The sequence below is a fragment of the Bubalus bubalis genome, chromosome 12 (assembly GCF_019923935.1).
Source record: "Bubalus bubalis isolate 160015118507 breed Murrah chromosome 12, NDDB_SH_1, whole genome shotgun sequence".
Lineage (NCBI taxonomy): Eukaryota > Metazoa > Chordata > Mammalia > Artiodactyla > Bovidae > Bubalus > Bubalus bubalis.
In genome coordinates this window covers 94,776,438-94,801,938 of record NC_059168.1, presented here as the reverse complement: position 1 = coordinate 94,801,938, position 25,501 = coordinate 94,776,438, and the positions used below count along the sequence as shown (strand labels likewise).

Sequence of the window (25,501 nt, the reverse complement as noted above, 5' to 3'; positions counted from 1 at the left end):
GCTCAGCCCCGGGCCCGACACACAACAGAGCCCCAGTCAATGGCGTCAGTGTCATCACATCCTTACGTTCCGGCCCCACGCTCTCCCAAACCAGGCTGCATGTGTCCAGAAACTGAGAGCTCAGAGTTCCCACCTTCCCTTCCTTCCACACGTCCTTCCAGCTGCCGTCTCTGCTCAGCGCCAGTGCTGACCACTGGTGACCCCAAGACCAGACAGATGGAAACCCCCTTGCTCTTATGGGATTGCAGGAGAGCACCCAGCAACCCGGGGACAGATAACCACAAGCCAGAACAGAGCAGTAAGACAGCCCCCAAGGAAAGGCCGGAGAGACCCTCACTTTGTGACCCAGGCAAGGTCATGGCCAGCTCCTTAAGTGAGGTGGAGTCCAGGGGGGCCTGGAAGGATGACCAGGGTTGGCACCAGAGGGGAGGGGAGTCCCGGCAGAGAACACAGTGGGATCAAAGGCACGGAGGCTGGAGGACCTGCAGGCACGTGAGAGAAGGCAGGGACGCCTCCAGGCCCGCTCCAGCCCTCCGTCTCCGGAAAGAACTCCCGTGGCCGGCACCTGCCTCCGTCTCCAGAATGAGAGTCTGGGCCAGCCACCCCCCGCGCCCCATCTGCAGCTCCACCGCTGGGACTGACACGGGCATATGGCAGCTGAGGCCCCGGAGGACATAGGGAGCTGGATCCTGGCACCGGGGCTCGGCCACCTGCCAGCGCACCTTCCCCACCAGCCGGGTCCAACTGTCGGGCATATGCCAGGTGTCGGCCCCCTGGGTGGCTGTGGCTGGGCCCTTGGCCAGCTGTCCACAGGTCTGCAGGTGTGCGGGGCCCCGGTACATGGGGCACCGCTTCGAGGACTGTCCTTCATGACCCGGCGAGCTGGGAGGCATCCGCCTGCACCCATAGTAGAGGCTCCAGACAGGCCGGTCAGGCCCTGGGGTTGGGCACTTTCTGCCTAACCATTGTTTCTCTTCTGCTTCTGGCCTCCGGTTTGCTGGAGAGGAATGCCCTCCAGGATGCTCATCTAGGACATGCTAGCACCCTGGAGAAACACAGATTGTGGGAGTCTTTCTCTTCCTCCTGACTGGAGTAGCCAGAACCTTCCAGAAGTCTACTTCGGCTCTGATCAGTTTCCATGCCTGTGGGCACATATGCCCTGCCAGTCACCCCTCACCTGTCCCCCTGGGACTCGTAAGAGGGGGCGGAGCTGTGCTGAGAGGCATAGTCCCAGTGGTCCCCAGACTCTCAGAGCCTCCCAGGTCACCATGAGCCTCCAACATGACCTCCGTGAGGCTCAGTGTGGCTCAGTCTGTGGGCAACAGTGTCTCCTCCCTCTAGTCCTGCCACCCCTTGAGGAGTTCTGGGCCAGCACATAATCTCTGGTGTGGCCCTGGACCTTCCTGTGTCGCATTTCCACCCCCAGGACCCCGGCAGTCCCTGAGTTGGCCTGGGAAGTTAGGCGGCCGTTTTTAACTCCTCGAGGGTGAATCCCACTCTGAGCCCCGGGGTGTGGCGTGGTGGCTCAGGACTCACTTGGGAATCTCAAAGGGCCACATGGCCTTGGGAAAGTCATGGCCTATCTCCTGGCCTCATTTCCCCCACCTACAACATGGGTGGGTCAGGCTCTGCAGTCAGGAGGGCTCTTCATGGGCCAACAATTTTTATGAGGCTGACGGAGGATTTGCGACTCACTGGCGCGGACTGTATCTGAGCTCTGGGAGCCTCTATCTAATCCTGGGCTCAGGTCTGGGAGGAAAACCAGACCTTCTGGGTCTGGGATTGCTAAGGGACTCTCTCTCTGGCCTTGGAAGGCTTTGTCAGCACCCCCAGGCCCTGCACACTGCCCTCCCCACAAGTCACGCTCCCTCGTGACAAGTCACAGCCATGTGGGGAGACGGCTCAGAGGCCTCCTGGCTCTCAGAAACACAACCATGGAGGTGGAATGTGTACACGGGGCATCCACACACAGAGCACCCGTTAGATGAGAGATGCAGGCCAGATCCTTGAGGGGTGTCGGGAGCGTGTGTGCTTACAAAGCCACCCTACAAGGCAGACAGTGCATCCATTTGACAGATGAGGAAACTGAGGCTAGCGAGGTCACATGACTCGCCGGACATGTCCCACTTGGAGAGAGACAGAGCCTGGATGGAAAGGTAGGCCTGAGTCCTTGTGGTCATGGGGGAACCAGATCAAAGTGCTTAACTACACTGCAGAATCAAAGCAGGGGCCACTGATTCCAACTTGGGCCAATCAAGGGGGCTGCAGGGATCTGCAGGTGGCATTTGATCTGGGACCCGAAGGCCCGGAAGTGAGGTGAGGCAGCCCAGCACAGACTCTGGACTCTGACAGCCCCAAGTTCAAATCCTGCACTTGCCTCTGTCCAGCCACAGGAATTTGGGCTACCTCTGTGCAGTTCCCTCCTCTGTAAACAGGGGCCGGGTAGGACCCATCTCATGGGGTTATGAGGACAAAGTGGAGGATACGCAGGCGGAACACCAGCAGCTCAGGACTAGCAGGACAAGGCATACACAAGAGCTCAATAAATGTGGCTGTTGCTACTATTATGATTACCGTTATCGCCATAAAGAACCAGCGCTCATTCAACAGCAACGTTTCCACAATTACTTCCGGCAACTCACTCTGTGAACCGACTGTCACAATAAGGCTGGTCCTCATTCCTCAGGGGTCCCTGATCTCATGACCTGTGAATGAGGCAGGAGGTGACCTCCGCCTATAGGGATTCTCCCCCCTTGGGGGAAAATGGGAGAGATCACACTGGCTCCTGCTGTATTCTCCAGGAAGCTGGAAATGATGGCAAAGCATTTTACAAAGTTACCAGGACGATGAACCTGAGCCGCCTCCCGCCCCGCACTGTCTCAATAAAATAAATCTTGGCCCACGGCTGGCGAGAGACCCTATATATTTACATGACGATCGTGCCTCATGATCACAGGGCTCGTGGTTGCAGCAAGCAGCGTGTGGCAGGGATGACAGTGGTCCTAGGAGACTCACTATTTTCCAGCGACTTTTATTGTCCATTATATCCCGGCGTTTACAGGGCTCTGCTCCGGGCCTGGCAGGAATATCGCACACGGTGGGGCTGGCAGGCCTTAATATTCCAGTCTCGGTGCTACAGATCAGCTTTCGCATCTCATCCATCCCCCTCTCCCCGAGTCTTTGTGTGATACTGAGACCCCAGGGAGCTCTAGGGGTTCTACAGGGAGAGGGCTGTGGGGAGGGGTCTAGGTATGCCCACCCAAGCCATCTGCTTGGTTCCAGTCTGTCGTCCCACAGAGGGGACACTGCTAACACGGTGGCCTTCCTTGGACATGGGAGGGGCTGCAAAGTGGAGGGGTGCACAGGTACTGGAGCCATGACTACTGGCTTGTGGGGGGCTGCTTGCTATATTCTCAGGGGTTCTGTGAGACAGTTACCATGTTGGTTGCCTGCAATCAGGCATGGTAGGATATTTATTCCATGGAAATTGGCAAATGCTACAAGTCAAGGCTTTGTGCAAATCCCTCTCCCTCCCACCCCACCACCCCTTGGCCTGGGGACCTATTTGTTAAACACCAGCATAGCCCAGGGAGAGGGTGACCCAGCAGGCCACTGTGAGCATCAGGAAGGACACACGGACTTCAGAGTCAGGTGTGAATCCTGACTTCCTCACACTCCACTTGTGCGTGACCTTAGGTAAATGACTTTACTTTTTAAGCCTCAGCTTTCTTATCTGTAAAATGGGGACATACCTGCAATCCTAGGTTGTTGTGAGGATTACAGCACCTCACAGCAAGTTCCCTGGGTGATGCTTAGTATATAGCAGGTGCTTAATAAATGATACCTATTGTTCTTCATTGATTCAACACTTAACGAGCACCTACTCTGTACCAGGCACTGAGGGACAGGGATACAGAAAAGCCCCACGAGATGACAATTATCAAATTCTTCACATCTGGACAGTTCTTGATTGTTCTGCAGATGGATTTTTACCCACACCATCTTATGAAGCCTCAGGATAACTTTGAGAGGTGGGCCCAGCAGGACAGATGCCTGTTTCTGAAATGAGGAAATAGGGGCTCAGGGCTGGACGTGACTTGCCTGAGGGCCCTACCAGGGCCTATCAAAATAGGGCTCAGTCCCAATTCCACTCCAGGCCCATGATGGCACCCATCTCTAAATTCCCAGGTTCGGCCAGGCTGGCCCCCTGATGGTGCCAGGAGAACCCAGGGCGAAGGGACTCCTGGTCTAGGATCCCGGGTTCTAGTCTAGGCTCCACGGCCTCCCTGCTCTGGGTCCTTCCCCGCCTGGGCCCATGGTTCCCCACTGGAAGGCTGAGAGGGCTGCACTCAGGCTGCTGTTGGCCCTGATGGGTGAAGGTCTGCCTCCAGACTTCCTGGCCTGGCCGAATGTCCCTCTGTCCCCCACAGTCAGGGAGGACTCGGGCCTATGAACATCTCCAGTGCCCCAGCCGGAGCCCAGAAGAGCCAGGGCCTCTTAAGCAGGAGAGAAGAGAGCATGAGTGGGGTCTCCCGTCCAACTATTTGGGGCTTGCCAGCTCACCCTGCTGGCGGGGCTCACCCACCCATTTCGCAGATAAGGAGACTGAAGCTCAGAGAGGGGTGGCGTCACCAGCCTGGGAACTGGGATTCACCCCCTGGGCTGGCAGCCTCCAGAGCTCGTGGCTGGGGTGCCCGCCAAGCCCCTCAGTCCTGACATCTGCAGATGGGACAGTCCTGGCCATCGGGCCTCAGCCCAGAGGGGCCGAGGAGCATTTCACTGAAACAAGACAGTGAGAAAAGTACAGGCAACTCTGATGACTCAAATAACCTTTGCAACCAGGAGGTGGGCGGAAGTGGGCAGCATTTCTGGTGGGTTTCACCTCACTTCCTAGAAGGATGCGTCACCAGCTTTAGTTTAGTCAGCGCTCACCCGACCGTCAACGCGGATCCGCGCTCTGGGTGGCACGTCTCAGCTCACTTGTCCCCAAAGCAATTACAGGCTGGCAGGTGGGGGCCGTCCAGCCAAGGCGGGGGGTTGGGGGAGGGAACTCTTCTCATTTTACAGATGAGGAAACTGAGGCTCAGAAAGAGGGCAGGGGTTGGTTCAGAGACACAGAGCAGGTACCTAAGTTCAAATTCCTTTGCCAGAAGGTTAATTTTTCTCTTTGGGGACATAGAAAAGGAAAGCTTCTGCAGCTTTCAAAAGAAAAAAAGGGAAGGAAAAAGAACTAGCAGCTGAATGGAATTGCAACAAGGCCCCTGGCCAGCCTGAAGAGGTTTCCGAAATTCTGTACAGTCTGAATTCTTGTGGGCTGAGGGGGTCACGCGATTTCCTCTGCAGAAGGCGAGTTGAAACAGTCTGACTGAGGGGGCAGAGGGAGGGGGGGGAGTGTCCACGAGATGAGGAATCATGAGTTTCTGCCTGGCTGCTCTATGACTTGCTGGATGACCACGGACGAACCCCTTGCCCTCTCAGGGCCTCAGTTTACTGATACTCATTGGCAAAGACTCTGATGCTGGGAAAGACTGAAGGCAGGAGAAGAGGGCGACAGAGGATGAGATGGTTGCATGGCACCACCAATTCAATGGACATGAACTTGGGCAAACCCTGGGAGAAGGTGAGGGACAGGGAGGCCTGGCATGCTGCAGTCCATGGGCCACAAAGATTTGGACACGACTTGGTGACTGAACAACAGTTTACTATGCCCTGAGCCTTCTTCTAATGCACTTAAGTGAGGTTAACCTCCTGACCCCTTTATAGTACATAATTAGCTCCATTTTACACAAGGGGGAAACGGAGGCACAAAAAGGTCAGGTGTGCTGTCCAGCATAAGTGGAAGAACTGGGGTGTGAACTCAGGTAGCGTGGCTCTAACCACTGAGCCACAAAGCCCTCAGTCTGCAGGAGGCATATCACCAGAGTCCCTCCTGCCCTCAAGGGCTTTGCATCTGTGTCTTGGATGCCAGAAGGCAGATTTCTAGAGACCCCGAGCCATCCTTCTTAAATTGCCTGCTGCTCTCAGCTGCTACCTTGTCCACGAACTCTGATTCCTTCACTTTGCTCAGCAGCCTTTATAACCACATCCCGGGAGACCCTCAGGAAACTCCCAGGTCACAGCAGCCATTGGCCCACCTCTTTGAGGCTCACTGGGGGCCCAGAGTCCGAGCATGCATGGATGACCCTGCTCTGATGTCCATTTTGGAGTTTTACACTCAGGTCGGCCTCTGGGACCGCAGGAGGGAGACTGCCATTCAGACATCCAAGAAAGACAGAGAAAAACATCTATTCACAGCCAGACAGAACCTGCTCTTTGGAAATGATGCTACCGACGCGACAAGCAGCCCAGCTGGGCAAGAGATTCCCGAATAAGCCTGACCTGGGAACATCCACGTGGAAGGCTCAAAGGCTTGGGTGGTCACCAAGCTTATAAAATCTGTCTGGATGCTCAACCGTGAAATTCCTGAGGGAATAAGGTTCGACCCAAAACCTGGGCTTGTCTTCCAAAACAGAATTCTTCAGACAACGGACATTTTTTGGCTTCGACAAACAGACCGCTGATCTCTGTGTCACTCGGATCTCTCCAGGAAGACACACTCATGATGAGAACGTGCTCCCACTCCGAGCCACGCACTATCACATGTTCAGGTCTGCCGGGTCATTCCCAGAGTGAGCATTACTATCTCCATTTTGCAGATGGGGAGACTGAGGCTCACAGAGGTGCCGATTCCCACAGCTGGGAAAGGTGGAGGTTGAAATTCCTTGCCTGCCTGGGAGATGCGGATGAACCCGGCGGAGCCTGCCGTCCACATCATGAAGGGGAGCTCCGGCCAGACAAGGACACACAGGGGGAGTTCTGCAGGGCGGGTGCATACGGAGTCTCAGGCATTGGACAGAGAATGTTAGAGGAAGCACACACGCTTCCCTCTAAAAGTGGGAAGAACCCCTGCGGAGGGATAGGTGGAGAGGGTTGACGCAACGGCAGTCAGGACCATGCCGTCGAGGCTACCGCAATCTAGGCTTTCCCAAGACACTGGAATCCACTAAGTGGGAATGTTGCACGGAGAATCCAGAACATCTCCCACGCGGTGTTCTACCACTGCACCAACAGCAGGCGGTCGTTCATCAAACACGCTCACAGCTGCCACCAAGGCACTGCTCTATTCCTGGGAGCAGGAAAAACCCTGAATCCACTCATCTGAGATCTCATGTCTCACCAGAGACCTAAGAATAACCCCCCAAAGAATCTACCAGCCCACTTCCTGTGCTTGAAAGCAGAAGGACAGGAAACTGAGGCTTGGAGCAGAGAAGTAATGGGCCCAAGGACCTTCAATCATTTGTTCAATCAACCAGCAGGTACTGGAACCAGTGTCCATCCTCAGTGGGGCTCCCCATTTAGAGAGAGAGAGAGGAGTCTCACAAGCCAACACAGCTACAAGCCAGTGTGACTGCTGCTTTGCACACCCAGAGTGTGGAAACACAAGGAAGCGTCTTGCAGTCTGCCTGAAGAATGGGGGGTTGTTTCTTCAGAAGAAGCTGCTCTGAGCGGAGGAGCAGTGGGAGGGCACTCCAGGCAGATGGCACAGCCTGTGCAAAGGCCTGGAAGCTGGATGGGCCCAGCATTAGGTGTGGGACAGAGGCCCTAACAACAGCCGTGGCTTCAGCTCTGCAAATGGGTGGGGAGGTGGGGGGAGCGACCCTAAGCACAGAGAGCCAGTAAGGCGTGCAAAGCCAGCACCAGAACTCGGGTCTCCAGGCTCCTCTTCCAGGCTCTTTTGCACACTCTGTCACCCATGGTACCAAGCTGAGGTATGATTTTACTCAATGAGTTATGTGATGAATGAAAGCCCCCATCACAGTTCAGCAGCATCAAGCCTCCATACGCTAACCTCCCCACCCCTGCCTTGGTCATCTCCGGTGACAGTCACAGACAGGAGGAAGGAAATGCCTACAGAATCTCCCTCTCGAGAGACCCTTCTGGGGCTGTAACTCAGGAGGGCCACGGAGTGTACATTCTGGGCTTGGAGACATGCTCTCCTATTTGCTGAGTATTCACTGAGCTCTGTGCTAGGCACCAGAAAGATTCACAAAAGGTTGTTACAAACTCTCATACAGCGTTCCCTAATTCAGAAATGGGCCCGGCTGGAAACTCGACTATCGCCCGGGAGAGGCCAAGAGAGATGCAGAGAGGCCCAGGACTTGCTTGCTCAAGATCACTTGGCCAGGAGGTGTCAGGCTGGGACGTGTCTCCGGAAACGACTGGTCACAGGGCTTTTGCCAAAAGAGATAAGAGTCCCTGGGGAAACAAAAGAGCCTGGGATCCCTCCTTCATGCCCTGCGGGCTGCCCTTTACCCACATAGCAGGCGGAGGCCACACTGGCATGCACCACCCAGAGTGGCGGGGCCCTGTCATACTGGGAGGGGCCCCTCTCCCTGACGGGGGAGCCCGGCCACGGCTGGCGGCTCGTGCAGGAAGAGGAGTGGCTCTTGGCTCTAAGCTACCTGGGCTGGTGCCACTGAAGGACTAAACGCTTGTGGCCAGCGAGTCCAGGATGCAGAGCACTGGGGTCAGCGAGCCCCTGCCCGGGTCACCTCCAGGGTCTCTCAGTCTATACAGTTGGGGGTTATGACTCTCCTTCCTGAACTGGGGTCCTTGTGCACATCTGTCTCCTCTGTTGGAATGCTGGCGGGACCCCTGGGTACCCTGGTTAACCCAATGCAAATGGCCGCAGACAGTCCAGAGGACTATGGTTCAGCTATGCCCTACCCTCAGCCCTGTACCAGGTCAGACAGCATCCCTACAAAACTCACACAGGGTCTTTGCAGACGCAATTGAATTAAGATGAGGTCACACAGGATTAGGGTGGCCCTAAATCCAATGGCTGGCATCTTTATAAGCAGAGGGAAACCTGAACTCAGAGACACACAGGGAAACGGTCACATGACGACAGAGTCAGAGACAGGAGAGGTGTGTGTATTCACCAGGGAACGCCAAGGACTGCTGGTCACCAGCAGAAGCCGGGAGCAAGGCACCCAACGGACTCACCCTCAGAGCCTCGATAAGGAACCAACGCTGCCAACACCTTGATTTTGGACCTCTGGCCTCCAGGACTGTGAGAGAATCAGTTTTTATTGTTTCAGTCCACCCCACTGGCAGGGATTTGTCATGGCAGCTCAAGGAAACCAACACGCTCCCTGCCACCCCCTCCCCACCTCCCCCCGCCCCACAAGCACAGCTGGCCTTCCATGTGCAGCTGAGGTTCCCCGGGTTCTCCAGGCGTCGAAGACTCCTTCAGACTCTACTTCTGTTTCGGGTGCTTCAGAGGAAGTTAATTAGTGATGGGTCCCCTGTGGCTCAGCAGTAAAGAATCTGCCTCCGATGCAGGAGACACAGGTTCCATCCCTGGGTCAGGAAGATTCCTCTGGAGGAGGAAATGGCAAACCACTCCAGTATTCTTGCCTGGGAAATCCCATGCACAGAGGAGTCTGGTGGGCTACAGTCCACGGGGTCATAAAGAGTCGGACACGACTGAGTGACTGAGCATGGGCCTAGGGCTTTCACAGGCCTGTAATGATTCTCCCAAATTCTGAAGATGGACATAAGGTTGCCAGCGCTGTCTGACATCTAAAATATAATTTCTATCTGTCATCACCATCCTGCTTAAAAGGACACCCAACACAAGAAAGTAGCTGAGGCCAGGCCTGTCCTTAAGTTTCTCATGTCACCAAGGATCAGTGAGACAGCCCACAGCCCCAGACCTGGCCTGGGTCTGGGGTTTGGGAACCAAATTCCAGCCGCTGTACCCCTCCTGGATGACTTTTTTAAATCCTCGCTGAGGAAAAGGGAGGCTGGCCTCCTCCACTCTCCTCCGAGTACAAAAAGGAGGTTTCTCCATCTCAGAGACTTGACAAGTATATTCCAGTTAACCTGTGGGTAATTCCAGTTAATCTCCTCTGAGGACTCGGTGATCTCCCAGCCAGAGGGCGGAGGCATTCCGGGCCAGTCAATGAGGGAGGATCAAGAGGGAAAGAAAATAAAAGAGGAAAAAGGAGGAGGGAGAAGGAGAGAGAAGCACTGACCCTTCTTGTGAAAAGAAAACCGAATTGTGAAATTATGCAACGAGCAGACATCACGGGCCGGATGACTCCAGCCTTCCTCAAAGACACCTCGTAAACCCGCGCCCAGCCTTGGAGGGAGAGGCCAGATGCCTGGCGCTGCAGGGAGTGGCTTTCGAAACATCTGGCCCCGGGGGGTGGCCCGACGACCCAATGGAGGCCAGTCACCCTGAGCTCTGTGACCACTGCACCCACGACTACCGCGTGGTGACCAGTGAGGTGGCCAGCAGAGCCGCTGGGGATCATAAGCTGTCTGAGTTTAAGGAATGTTTCTTTTCCAGTAACTCGAGAGTGCTAATCCCATCTTAGAGATGCCCCCAACACTGGGGAAACTTTCTGCCCCACCGTGCTGGGGTGGCCTTGCCTGGACAGTCTCAGGAACCTTAGATGATAAGGCCAGACGTCCTCGCCTTTCCAGGGCTGGCGTCCATCTCTCCCTCCCTCCCCTTCTACACGCCCAGGCCAGGGGCAGGGTGGGCCCCAGCTCTCAGGAAGCCAGGAAACACACTCTTTTCTGGGCTAAATGCCCAGATTCCTTGAGCAGTCACAGGACACGCTTTTTCTGAGCCGATCCAAAGCCACAGGCGCAGTCTGAAAGTTTCTTTGGGCGGCGTGAACCTGCGGGCACCCAGGCACACCTGGAATTCCAGGCTGAAGGCTGGGCAGCAAGAGAGGCCCCAGCTGGCCCCCGACGGGCAGGGGGTCCATGTTGCCCCGGCGGGTGACCAAGGGCACAGAGTTGTGCTCTGCGGGCCAAGAAAACGAGGTTCCTTCATTCCGTCATCATTTGCCAGGCTTTTCTTAAGAAGCTCACAGAGCCAAGGGCTGTCTGAGGCACAAAGCAGAGAGCCTTGTTCCTCTAGAGGTGTGTGGTCAAGAGGTGGATCCAGACACAGCAGCAAGCAGACACGGCCATTTCAGACTCAATAAGTGCTATGAGGGAAACGCAGCTGAGAAGCGGGCTGGTGTGGAACGAATACGGCTTCATGGGGTCGCTGGGACAATTAAATCAGATCGTGCAGCAAACTGCTTAGCAAATGATCAGTAGGGCAACTGAAGCCAGAAAGAGAAGGGCTGGAGCAGATGGTTGAGACTGGTGTGGTTTGGGGCCCTTACTGCCCCATGTGTCCCAGGGGGCCCAGGGAGCCCCCGGTCACCCTGCCTGACCTGAGCGGACTCCCTGCTCTTTCTTGGTGAGAAAGCCTCTGACGTCATCACGCCCCAGGTTAGACCGCTGAAAAAGTCAAGCCTTCTAAATCATCACGCCCCTGGTCAGCCCACAAAAAACCACCCGTTCTCCACCAGCAGGTCTGTTTCAGTAGGCGATTGTCCTCCCTGAATCTAAAACTGGGGTCCTTCACCTATCTGCTGGGAAATCTTGGCCAAGTTTCATAGCCTGTCTGAGCTTCACTTTTCATGATATGAAAACGGGGAGGGAGCCCTCCTTAAAAAGCTCACTTGATGTGTTTAATGAGACTGTGGAGGCAGTGTTCCGGGTGTGCGTGGCACATAGGAGGCCCACCTGCCCCGGCTGCAGCCTTCCCTTGCGAAAACACAGCTTAGGGAAAGGAAGAGGGAGGAGGGAGCATGGACCTGGTTTGGGCAGCCACGTCCAGCCCTTGGGGAGCTTGGCATCAAGAGGGAAAGGCTATGCGACTGCCCTGATGGTCCGGTGGCTAAGACTGCACTCCCAGTGCAGGGGGCCTGGGTTCGATCCCTGGTCATGGAACTAGATCCCATGTGCCACAGCTAAGACTCGGCACAGCCCAAATAAATAATAAATAAATAGTTTTTAAAGAAAGAGGGAAAAGCTAACAAGTAGAGGGGCTGGTGCTCTAACCAGAGTGGAGGGCCAGACACATCTCATGAAGAGCAGGCCGAGGCTTCTCTGCTGGGTGTCTTAGGCACGATCCTCACCTCTCTGAGTCTCAGTCTCCTCGGCTGAAAAATGGGTTCTGGTGATGATGAAATGAGACCCCACCCGGGCACATGAAGTCACCCAGACAGTAACTAATGCATCAGTCCAGTCACCCTTATTCATCCCTTTAAGACAAAAATATTTAGCTTGCATCCCAAGTGAGTGCTGGGCCCTGTGAGGGACCAGGGTGGGAGGGGTGCGCCCAGCCCCCTGGGACAGACTCATCTCCTCTGGAACCACCCTGGCATTACCTGGCTCTGAGAGGGGGCGTGCAAGGGCTCCTGGGCTAAGCTAGGCTCATCCTCTGTGGAAACGATGCCCAGACAGCTCCAGGGGGCAGCCAGCTCACCCTCCGGGCACCACTGACCCTTCAACGCAGCCTCACACCAAACCTGACCCTGGCTCCTCGCTGCGTGCCACAGGTACCTGCAAGCCAGGCCAACGACCGCGTGGGCCAGGGGGGCCTCGGACCCCGGCCCGCTCCCCCCACAACCCTACAACAACGTGCCACAGACAAACATTAAAGCTCAGAGCTGCTCATACGAACAGCTTCGCCTCTGACTCCTCCAGACCAATCAATCAATCAATAAGGAGAGAGTCGGAATTCGATCACAGTGACGATACCACGGGCTCCCAGGAAGCGCATTAGAAAACTGGGTCTCTAGCAGATTAATGAGACCGCCTGGAAATCGGGGGAAATAAATGTATTCCCGGGCGGACGCACTCCCATTAACTCCAGCTTCTCATGCCCGGAAAGGAAAAAAAAAATGCAGAAATCCGGATTTAGGGGAAATAACACATCCATGGCACTTTTTCTCCCCTTCCCAAAGCAGCTGCTGTGAGCTTTACATATTTTATCATTTATTCGCACATTGTCCCCAGCAAGTTGATAGGCGTCGGCCTTGTTTTTCACAAGAAAGCTGTGAAAGAGGCTGAGAGTGTGGAGGTGAGGGGGCCTCCCACCCCGACACCCAGCAGAGGGGCTGGGGCGGTGGGTGGGAGAGAGCCAAAGGTTCTTTTTGGGAGGAATTTCAGCGGCAGGCAGGTGAGAGGCTCTGGGAGAGCCCACACGGACAACCACACCAGCCTCCCAGTCTCCTGGCCTGAACACCCTCCGTAACACCAGACCACTTTCCACACACACCACCAGAAACACTGTCCTGACTGTATCTCCCTCCTTTATCAACCTTCAAAGCTTCCAGATCAAGTCATCATTCCAGAGCGTAGCATCCAAGGCCTCCTGACCTCTGATCCTAATCCCAGCCAACACATCGACTCCATGGAGCCTCTTATCGTTTCCTGGCACCTGGAGGTTTCACACCTCGGCCCCTGCATATCCTGTGTCCTCCGTCTAGCTCTCCCATCCCCAAACTGGTTAACCCCTATGGATCCCCAGGTGTTTCCAGGGGAGATGATCTGGGTTCAGATCCTTGCTGGGTGACTTTGGCTAAGACACTTTACCTCTCTGAGCCTTGAGTTCACTTATAAAATGAAGCCATTTACAAGGTGAGGACTACAAGATAACAGCACATGTAAGCCCCTGATGGATGCTCTGTTAAAGAGAAACGGTAGCAGCAGGGGGAGAAGTTGTGTTTTTCAAAAAGATAGCTGATAAATCTATGTAAATAATTCCACACTGTTAAGAGGAAAGAACTGGCATTTGCAGAGGAGGCACCAGGCACGTGGCATGCAGCCTCCACCTAAGCCAGGCCTTTCCCTCCCAACACGCCCCAGCCACACGCAGGGCCTCTGCTCACAGCGAAGCCACTGGGGCGTCAAGAGCCCCTTCAGTCGCTGGCAGGAATTCACTACTGCTCCCTGATTCTCCTCCCTCACTCTCAAGTCTGACCCCCTACAGGCCCTGGTCTCCCCCCAGCCCCACCCCAAATCCAGGTATGGGGTCAAAGGGCAGCTCATCACCCCTTCTTCACTGAGGAGGACACTGAGGCCGGACCCATGAGGAATCACTCCCAAGATCTGGGAATCATTCCCAAGGCCCTGAAGCAGTTCAAACCATGACAGAACATTCTTTCGAACCGGCATCCTTGGCTTTGTTGCCAAGACACAGGGGTCTCTGGGTAGGAGCCCAGAGTGCTGACACCAGGCCCCTCTTCACCTCGGCTCCAGGCTGCCCACCTCTCCCTCGCTCCCCCAGGCCAGCCCCCATCCCCTCTCTGCAGCACCGTCCCACATGGGCTTCAGGGAGCCAGTCCCCCACTCAAGACCCTTGATCAAACTCATAGGGTCATAGGGTCATTTGGCCCATAGGATCAAACTCTGGGTCATCACAGGACCACAGGGTTGTCACCCACAGGATCAAACCCTTCTTTAAGGAATCACCTGTAGCAGGCCCACAGGGTGTAGGAGTCACAAAATTTCACCCCACAGGACAGGTTCCATCCCTCCAGCCAACCCATCTGCCCCCAACAGAGGCCTGGATTCTAGACGCAGTCTCCAAGTTTCAGCTGTCTCCATGGTAGCAGGGCTTGAGGAGCAAATTAAGGGTGTACCACTTCTTCTCCCTCTGTCTGTCACCCAGACCTTCGCTGGGCCGGGCCTTGGGTTGGGTACTGGGACCAGAGAGGAAAGGGGACTTTCGGCTCTGGAGAGGCTTCGAGTCAAGGGACTGACCAGTCGGTGGGCCTGAAAGGGATAGGGGACATGCCTAGGAGGGAAGCACAGCGGGGCCTGGGGCCCAAAGCGAAACCCTAAGCAGTGTCCTGAGGTCAGAGGAGCCTCCAGAAGGTGGTGAAGTTTGAGAAGCGAGAAGCAAGGCATTACAGGCCAAAAGAGCCTTGAGTTCAGCACAGCAGAGGGAGGGGGCCTGGCAAGCGGGGGGCGGTGGGGAGGGTGGGCAACTGGCATGGACAGTTCTGAACACCAATCCGCTCTGGGCTCCGTGACTGTTACCTCCTAGGCCACCCCTCGCCACAGTCCCACGAGGGACTTGATTTCACAAAGATGAGGAGACAGGTTCAGCTTCATTGTGTAACAGCAAAGTCCCCTGAGATGCTGGCTCGGCCGTGTGGAATTGGGAGTGTTGTGGGGTGAAGCAGAGGCGTCTGGACTTGGAGTCCTCACTCTGCTACTTCGTCACCTTTCGGAGGGGCGCTGCTGTTCTCCAGAGGGCGGCCCAGGAAAACGAACGAACCCAGGGCCACCACATATGAAATCATCTGAAGCGAGTTCCTGGACTCTCTGAGCTTCTTCTGTTTCATCTGTATATGGAGCCAGTGACACTCATTTCCCATGATGTGCCCAAAGCAGCCGGTGCAGGGTCAGGCATATGCAAGGACCCCCCAAATGCTGAGTCCCCCTCCTTCCCTTTCTCTGAACTCAAGGTGTGAGTTCAGGCTGACCAGCCCTTCCTTATGTGTTGGGGACAGGGGCCATCCAGCTTGCCCACTTTCCTCCGGGTGGTGTCCAAGTGCAGCCTGTTGCCCCTTTCCACCTTGGCCCGGGCTCTCAGGACCCAAGGAACCATCCATCTGTGCAGAAGATTGGTTTTTTCTCTCTGTCTCTTTTTTTTCTTTCCTTTCCCCTCTAAGCAAAACTGCTTGGCGGCTGCTCCTGCCTCTGTCCCCAAGGCAGTTCCAAAGGGCCTATCTTGTCCCGCAGAAGTGATGGCGGTAATTCCGTTAATGGGAGGCAAGACGGATGGTACCCGGTGCCCAAAGTGTACGAAGCGAGCTGGAATCAGCCGCCCCCGGGGGGGAGGAAAGTGTTGCCGGAACACACCCTCCTTTGGGGCCTTATTAGGTCTTGAAAGAGCTGCCGTGCTCGCTAAAACCTGCTTTTGCCAGCAGAAGCCTCATTTTACAAATATACAACAACACAAAAACCCGTAAATGGGAAGAAAACCCTGAAGATTACGCTCCCCTGCTGCAAGAGAGGCAGCGAGCTGCCACTCAGAGCTGAAGTCTTTAGCCTTGTCGACTCTGGGTTTAAATAAATGGGCCTGAACGCCAGCTCAACCATTTTGTGAACACGGAACACAGCTCTTCCTTTGCCGTTTAAGGACTGCTTGCCTTCGGTGGGATGGGACAGCTTTGGAAACATTTTCTTTTAAAAGGCTTGATGTCCCAAATACCATAAAGCCCTTTGGCCCTCGCATCAGTCCCCAGGGGAATTCACACCCATAGGCCATCATAACCACCGTCAATCTCTCCCGGCTTTTCCTGCCCTGAGAATCAGTGTGATCTCAAATGCAACTTCACTGTGGACGGGGTGTCCATTTCCACAATGACCCAAACGGCTCACACTCTCCCTAGTTTGGGATCACACTGCTGAATTATCTTGGGGGCTTTGTAAATGCATACCAAGCACTTCAGTTGTGTCCACCCTATGGACCACAGCTCTCCAGGCCCCTCTGTCCATGGGATTCTCCAGGCAAGAAGACTGGAGTGGGTTGCCATGCCCTCCTCCAGGGGATCTCCCCAACCCAGGAATGCAACTGACATCTTTTATATCTCCTGCATTGGCAGGAAGGTTCTTTACTACTGGCACCACCCGGGAAGCCCAGGGGACTTTAGTTTGTCCAAATGCAAAATATGTATGTAGGTCAAAGCTGGGACGGACATAGCCAAGGTGAACGAGAGGCACAGCAAGTGATCTTGCAGTCAGGCTGCCTGGGGCTGAGTGACCTTGACAAGCCATGAACCTCTCTGGGCCCCAGCTTCCTCATCCCTAACACAGGGATCCCCGCCACCCACCCCACAGCCTGGGAGCCAGGAGTTAAGTGCAAACCCAGCTCCCTGGGAAATGGTCACTTCTCAGTCCACTTAGAGCACTGATGGCCTTTCTATTCTCAGCACCGCTCAGACACATAGTAGGCTATTCCTACTACAGCTGAGTGGTTTAGGGTGTGTGCTCTGTGAGTCAAAGGCCTGGGTTCAAATCCCGGCTCAGGCACAGACCTACTACGAAGCCCTTAGGCAAATGACTCAGTCTCCCTTTCCTCGTCTGTAAAATGGGACCAAAAGAACCTGCATCACGGGGTCACCAAGGGGAGTCAGTGCGGTAATACCTAGTCAGGGCCTTCCTGGCGTGGCCCCAGGGACCAGTAGCCCTGAGAGGGAGCCGGTGAGAGTCCTGGGGGAGCCTGAGAGACGCTCCCACCTCCCAACCGGGAAACCACATTCTCAAAGACACCTGAGGTAAAGCGACCCCAAGAGGCCAACCCAGGCCCCCTGGGAGAGCAGGGACCTTGAACAACAGGCAGCATGTTAAATCCCCAGCAACTGCCTTCTCTGGGAGACTTCGGGGACCATCACTCCACCAGGCAGCCCAGGGACTCTGAGCCCCCAAGCCCACGGCCCCCGGTCATCTGTCTCCAACCCCTGGGTCAGTGACCTACTTCCCCCATTTCTTGTTTTCTGGTTGTTCTCCCCACAGAAGTGCCAGCTCCATCTTGTCTCTTGATTGTTATACATCTTAGGTCAGTGTCCAGATTTGTGGAATCAATGAATAACCAAGCAAAGCAAGAAAGGGATGAACTCCCTGGGGAGGGTGGCTCTGGGCTGAGGGACTTCCAAAGTGTCCCAACATGGAGAGGTGCTCCCAAGGGTCACAGGTGCCACCAAGATGCCGTCCTTGCCCCACAGTGCCATGAATTACCAATACAAAAACAGCCACCAACTGCTGAATGCCCATTTTGTATATGGGGTCACAAAAACCCCTCCGAGACAGGAACTAAAATTACCCCTTGATTTGCAGTGAGAAAACCGAGGCCCCAGTGGGAAGCGACAAGCCAAGGAGACACGGTGAGCAAGAGGCAGAGGTGTGACTTGCATCCCAGTGTGTCTAACCCACCTTCTCCTGCCTTCTTCTCCGATCCTAAGAGTAGCCCCAGGGCTGGCTGGATCCTGGAGGAGAAGAGATGGAGCTGCAGCTTCAGGACGGCTCCCTGCCAAGAAGGGTGACTTCCCAGAGGCAGGAGCCTGCAAACAGCAGCCGCTGGGGTCCAGCTCCCTGCTCATCCCATGCACACACAGCGGTAGGGGCAGTGTCCCAGCCAGGCAGTGACCCAGCCACCCAGCCGTGCCTGGGACTGTGTGCAGAGCAGTGGTTTGAGGGGTCATCTGGGCTTGGGTTCAAATCTATTTTCAAACCAAGTGGCTTACAGCTTTGTACTGATGGCTTCGTTCTCTGACTCTTTCAGTTATCCTCATCAGGAAAATCGGGGGAGCCTACAATTCTTGCAAAGGTTAACTAAGGCATCACAGATAAAGCAGTTGGTCAGATCGCCAGTCCACAGTAGGTACTGAATACTAAGCATTAGTTAACCTTCCTGAGCCTCCCTCATTCATGTTTTTGGGAGTGGCCAGACAGACGTCCTGAAGCTGCACCCCGCCACCCCCAACCCCCCACCCCCACCCCCTCACCGTGATTCCAGGGCTGGGAACAGCGTGGGTGGCCGGTGGACTCGAGTGCCCAGCCCCCTCTGATCTCCGGGGCACCACCTGCTTGGCGTTGTTCCCGAGGAAGCAGGTCAGCAAACTTATCATTTGATTTCTGACCCTTGTCACTCAGGAAGTTAGAGGGGATGGGTCTGTCAATGCAGGAACATCCGGCAACGACAGAAGGGATTACAGCAGGGAGGGGGGCATTTCCGAGGGGGCCCATGATCACGAAGTGTCCTTCTCGAGAGGCCCAGGGTGAGGAGAGAGGCCAGCAGGCCACCGGACAGCAGTCACATCCGGGGCCAGCGGTCTGCAGAAGGTACCTGCAGCAGAACCTTCCAGTAAGACTGGTCTCAGTCCTGGGCCGAGACCCGACACAGGGACCTTGTTCTTTCTGAAAGGTTACAGTCCTCCCATCAGCGCCAGCTTCATGGGCAAGTGGCCACGTCGTAGCATCTGGCCCTGTCCTCAGCAGGAAGCCCCTTGCTTGGGGTTTCATGCTCTGTATTCACTCTCTTGAAAGCCCACTTTATCTTTGAACTTGCACTTTCTAAGTGAAGCCTGTGGAACAATGCTGCACGTGCTGGGGGTGTGGAGCTTCAGCTTGGAGAGTTGGAGTGGTCCTGCCTTGCCCAGGATCACAGCTGCCTGCTCCCATCCTCCCGCCCCCCAACTCCCAGTAACTTCTGACATTCTCCACTCTTGACAAGGGCCTGGGTGCAGGCACGGTGAGGGGTGCGGTTAGGTGCATCTGCCCGCCGAGCCACAGGGTAGGGCCAGTGGCATCTGCTAGGATCTGTATTCGCCCTGTGAGGGTCCCTGTGCCCAAGGTATCATGGCATTAAACAGCAAATTAAAAACATCACAGCAGGTGGGGAAAGAGACGGAAAAGGGAAGGAAAAAGCTTTCTTCCTACTTTCTGAACAAGGGGACCTACATTTTCATTTTGTACAGGGCCCCCAAATTACATAGCTGGCCCTGCCTTCCATTTGCTTACTGACTCTTGGGGACTTCCCTGGGCCTTGGCAGAGCTAGAAGACACCGCTGCCAGGTCTAAGGCCATCACTGCCTAAGGAGCTTCTTAGAACAAGGCCCCCCACCCCTTACCCACCCTGCCTCCCGGTCTTGTCCTTTGAAGTCCCATCATTAGTCACTTATGGTTGTCTTGTGGACCAGGCTGGGGAGGTGACGATCAACTAGATCGCAGGGCAGGACCGCTGGCAGCACCATCAGGTGGAGAGGGCCAGTCCAGCAAAGGGGCAGGGAGGGTGTGGAGGGAAGAGCTGGCATAGGCAGGCTGCCTCCCAAAGGCAGGGGCATGGGGTTGGCTCTGGGAGGTGGGCAGGGACCCCTCATCTGTAAGGCAAGGACCCCCTGACTCACCTCCTGGGGCTTCTGGAGACTGAAGGGGCTCCCTTGCTGGAGGGGTGTCCTTGGCCAGTCGGTGAGGACAGTGCAGGAAGTGGGAACAGCAGAGGCAAAGACGCTAAAGCAGGACAGTCAGCAGTGACCTCCCCAGATGACTGCAAAGCCAACAGAGAACAAAAACAAGGTGGAGGCCGTATCTGAGCCCCTATCACACACCAGCTCCAGGCTGCAGGGGCCTCGTCCTGGCGTAGATATTTATTCCTGGGGTTTCTATTCCCACTTGACCTCTTACAGACATCCCCTTCCTTTCTACAGTTTGTAAAGTCCAGTTGGTACCGAGCCTGGGGTCAACCAGGCTTTTCTGACACGACTCGTCACTGAGAGAGCGGAATTCACAGAAGCTAAGAGCTCAGACTACACTGTTGAGCCACCCCCAGCTGTGTGCCCTGGGGCAGATCTGACCTACCCTGGGCCTCAGTTTCTCATTTGTAACTTGGGGTTAATAAAAGTCCCATCCTGGAGGGGGTTGCTGTGAGGGGTAAGTGAGGTGATGTGAGCGCAGGACGCAGCACACAGCCAGTGCCATGGCCGTGAAAGCCCAGATCACTCAATGAGAAATCTGAGCATCGCACACGCTTCTCGGGACCGAGCGAGTCTGCTCCCTCCTTCCTAGCATCTGCCACGACTCTGCTCCGAGACTGCTCTCTCCCCCCATTGTCATGTCACATCAGTCCATAAATATTTAAACAACATGTCATCAGATTATTATAACATATGATCTATAGCACTGATGTGCTACAGTTCTGCGCATTTGGGCTTCATTTTCAGAATATCGAGACATAAAATATTTATGTATTTAGCCAACCACGAGATCTCACATTCTGTCTCAGAACGCTGGGTGGTGGCAAGACGCTGAACTGAGACGTCACGTGTGAAGGGGATGCCTTGTTCTCACGTCGGTTCCTGGGGCCTCTGGATTGTTTCTGGTTCATTCCGGGGACGTCACTGTGTGGCCTGTGAATGGTGGCTGGCCAGGTTTATAACAGCAAGCGGAGGGCCGGGACTGAAAAAAAGCCTTATGAGATGGGCCTAGAGTTCAAACCCCTTGAATGCTGTCATGTCCCTTTCTGGATCTTCACAGGTCTGCGCATAGTAGGTGCTCTACAAATGTCCACTGGGATGTAAGTTAATTCACCTGCTGCCCACAGCACCGCCCGATGGGCTGGCACCCAGCAGGGATTCAGTTATAACTGCTCCCCTGTTTCATTCCCCACCCCCTGCAAGTGCCCAGCATCAGGCTTGGCCTACAGTAGAATCCACTGAATGTTGCTGGATGAACAGCAATTGAAGGAATAAATGCGTGACCAGATAAATCACTTAATTAGCTAATAAATGAATGAGGGATAATGACTCCCTGTCTGCTGGTCCGAATTATACTGTGTAAGACCCACCTCCTGAGAAATAAAAGCTCTCCAGTAACCCGTAGTGGGTAGGCAAAGGGGTTTTTCTGGGTAATTAAAGATCTCGATTGCTAACATTAGCACATCACAGTGACCATATGTCCCGGAATTTTCAGCGCTGTGCAGTTTCAAAGATGCCACCCCCTAAGCCATGCGAGCATCCAGGAACTTCTCACACACCATCAACCAAACACCTTCTTCCAAACTGCCTCTTTGGTCCCCAAATGTCACTAAAATGCTTTCACAGACCACTGCCATCTTGGGTGTTTGGAAACAGCGGTCATGTGTCCAACCTATAGACGATTGACGCCTGATGTCCCAGGAGATCACAAAAATATTCGCAAATGACAGTTGTTGGCTTAGAGTACAAGCATTTTCTCTGTGTGTTCTCCAAACGTCACGCTGTCACCATCGAGAACGGGCAGGCCCCACCTTTGTCCCCAGCCTCTGGCACAAAAACCCAGTCCTCATTTCCTCTTGGGTTGGCTGAAGAGGTTGGCATTTAAAACAAACACAAAAGGCCACTAAAATTCCTGGGGGAGACGAACAAAGGAAATGCACACATACTGAGTCAGGCACTCCAAGTCCACGCTTGAGATCGCGGTGTAACTAAATCCAGCTAGACTTGGCTGGACCCGCCAAACACATGGGGTGGGCTTCCAGTCTGTCTGCCCTGTGGTGCCCAGTGATCCTGCCATCGGGGCACCCACCCTGGTGGCCCACCAAGGCCACACCAAGCTAGGGAACTGTCTCCTTTTTCAACCCAGGGTTCTTTGCTTTCTGGACGGGGGCAGAATCGGGGCTCCTGTTCCTTTGCTGCACACCAAATGTCTGTGCCCAAGGTGCTTGGGAGAGTTAATCTCTACCCCTTCCCCAAGCAGCCCCCAAAAGGTATGTCTTCTAAAAAAGTAAGTGTGCCTGACAGAAAACACAGCTTTAAGACATGGTATGGTGCCCACCCAATCCTACCCAATGCCCCTCCTCTACAGACTATCTGCAGAATTGGAGCCACCTCTGCAGAAAAGGGGCAGAGGAAGGAGAACAGCCCCCCCACAACTCTGGGCAGGAACCCCTGTGTTTAGGTTCCTCCTTTTTGGAATAATCCAAGGATGAGTCTTTCTGTAAGAAACCTCTGCACAGGGAGGCCCTGTCACACACAACTCAGCCCTTTGCTGCCCACTGGAAGGAATGAAGAGGGGTCCCTAAAGCCAGTCAACTTTGCCACTAGCTCGGTAACTCTATATAAACATTCTTTTTTTTTGGCTGTGTGGGCTCTTCCTTGCAGTACACAAGCTCTCAAGTTGTGGGCTCTCGAGTAGGGGTGTGGGGGCTTAGCTGCCCCATGGCATAAGATCCCACAGAGCCAGGGATCGAACCCATGCCCCCTGCATTGGAAGGCAGATTCTTAAGCTCTGCACCACAAGGGAAGTCCCTAAACATTCTTCGAGGATTCTGCCACTCACACACTTAAAACTCTCCGTGCATTAACAAAAGTTAATTGAGCATCTGCTACTGCTGGGCGCAGTGCCGGACACTGAGGTGCAGCTGCGGCCCACAGACCAAGTCGCACCCGTACAGCGTCACGGTCCATTCTGGGAGGCAGATAAGAAACATGGTGCCAGGGGCGGGTAGGGGCCTTGAAATAAAGCCAGTCCAGGGAATGGGGAGCCATGGACGTGGGATTCATCCTGATAGGGTGGGATGGTGGGTCTCCTTGGAGAAGTGACTTTTTCAGTGCCTGCTGAAGACCAGGAGCAAGTCATGGGAATATTAGGAGGACGAGGGTTTCATGAAGCCAGGACAGCAAGTGCAAAGGCCCTGAGGTAGGAGTTCACTTGGCATGTTTGAGGAAGAGTAGGGAGGCTGTATGGCTGGGGCAGAGTGAATGAGGGGGACATTGGTGAAGAGTAAGGCTGCAGAAGTAGCAGGGACCCCCCTGCTCTTGCAATGAAGACCAAACCTCACAGATGCCGGGGGACTTGGCTCCAGGGGACCTCCTCTCCTACTATTTGCCTCTTGGTTCATACTCTTCCTTCTAGCTGCCCAGAGACCCTCTCCAATGCCCTGGGCCTGGCCAGTAACTCACAGCCCACACAACGGGCACTTCCAGACGGCAGCCTTCAGACCAGGCCACACGACACAGGCTTCTCGCAACACAAAGGCTGATGGTGATTAGAACCACGTAGCCTGGATTCTCTGTTTCTTTGTCCATCAGATGGGCATAACGGTACCTGAGTCACAGAACCGCAGGAGGATGAAGTGAGTTAATCCACATAAAGGGTTACAACAGAATGTAACATGTAGTGAGTGTCTGGGACAAAGGCTCTATTGAAGGACTTACAGGCTGAGGAAGTGGCAGGAAGTTCCTGGCTTTGCACAGCCTGGGGTCTGCCCACAACCCTGGACCCCAGTCAGGCTCCCAGCTCCCCGTCCCACGGCCCCACCCTCAGTTTTACCCGCCCTTTATCTCAGCCTCCTCAGGCCTCCAGGCCTCGACATCCTGCTGGCAAACCTCATGTCTCCCTCAAGGCTGGGGAGCCCCTCCCTCCTGGAAGCTCCCCTCCGCCCATTTCCCCAGATAGTGAGTCCCAAAGGGTGCCTGCTGCAAACTGTTCACAAGCACCCACAGTGGGGTCATGACGCAACTTCTGTCCCTACCAGGTGGCGAGAGGCCCAGGGGTGGGGCTGTTAGAGGGTCTCGATGCCAGCTCCCAGGGTTAACACTTGACCCAGAATGTCAGGACGTATTTCTTCAGTGAATGAGTGGACAGATGACCACACAGCAGCCAGCAAGGGCGTATCTGGCTAACAAAATGGAGTCCACTCAACCCACACAACAGTGAGCGGTCTGTTTCCGTATCGAACTTTTCACCCTAGCCTGGGCCCAGGTGCCATGACCAGAGCCGTGGCCTGAAAGCTTAGAGAGTGATCTGATTTCAGCCACAGAACCACCACAGCCTATGTGGGAGACCTTAGGCTGGTCGTAGCCTCTCTCTGGGCCTCATTCTCCCCATCTGTAAAATGAGAGGCTTTTAAGCTTTTACTTTTAAGCATCAGAAACTTTCCTTATAAAAATGTTTTTCCACATAAAATTAACCATTTGAAAATTAAAACTTAAGGGGCATTTAGTACATTTCTAATGTTGTGTAACCACAATCTCTCCCTAACTCCAAAATACCTTCATCACCCCAAAAGGAAATCCAGTATCCATTAAGCAGTTTCTCCCCATTCTTCCTGGCCCCCCATACCACCAATCTGCTTTCTGTCTCTAAGGATTTATAGATTCTGAATATTTCATATAAGAACCTTCTCTTATTAAAATGATGCCTGAGCAAAACCTCCTTATATCAAACAGGTAAGACGAGTCGGGTTGCCCCCTCCCCCTTCAGGGAGGTGATGTCCCTCATCCTTAGTGGCCTCTCAGGGGAAGCTCTGATCCCAGGACCTTCCTTTTCAGAATTCTAATCCTAAACTTGGATTTCTAAGGCAAATCATCCCAAACAGTGCCCCAGAATCAAGAGCCTGGCTCCTGGTGTTACTGGCCTATTTGCCAGATGAGAAAGTAGAGGCTGGGCCCATGTGAAGCCCTAGCCTGAGGCGACTGCTGGGGAGGGACGGGATTCAGAGATCTCCAGAGCCCGCTGAGGCCCTTCCCTCACCACAAACACCATGGCAGGGTCTTGGATGTGAAGAGCTGGACAAAGGAACACAGAAGCCACCTCAGGAAGGTGGCCAGTCCCGAGGGACAAAATCTCTCCTCTCAGAGAAGACAATCCAGCTTGAGGGAACTCCAGGGGCTTAAATGAAGTGAAGTGAAAATCACTCAGTCATGTCGACTCTTTGTGACCCCATGGACTGTAGAGTCCATGGAATTCTCCAGGCAGAATACTGGAGTGGGTAGCCTTTCCCTTCTCCAGGGGATCTTCCCAACCCAGGGTTCGAACCCAGGTCTCCTGCATTGAGGGCAGATTCTTTACCAGCTGAACCACAAGGGAAGCTTAAGAGAGGGCGCCAAACATGCAGACTCCCTCAGCCCTCGCTGCGCAGACCCTCTGTGAGGACCCTGCTGGCAGAGAGGGCCACCTGCCCACTTCCAGCCGAGAACAACCGGTCCCGGCCCAGGTCTACGACAGCTGCTCTGTCCGCACAGACCTCTGACGGGGCTGACACTGTGTAAATAATCAACAAAACATATGCCTCGCGTAATAACACACCGAGGCTGACACAGCTCTCCGGGCC

The 25,501-nt window shown here is 54.7% G+C and overlaps 1 protein-coding gene across 2 annotated transcripts in view; it reads right to left on the bottom strand.

The window, feature by feature from the left end:
* Positions 1-25,501, bottom strand: part of NEK6 (NIMA related kinase 6) — a gene marked incomplete in the record, with an annotated part of 83,021 nt that overhangs the window by 51,715 nt on the left and 5,805 nt on the right. Inside the window, 1 exon segment of one of the 2 annotated variants that reach the window (XM_045162315.1) lies at positions 19,818-19,957. 2 annotated transcript variants of the gene reach the window in all.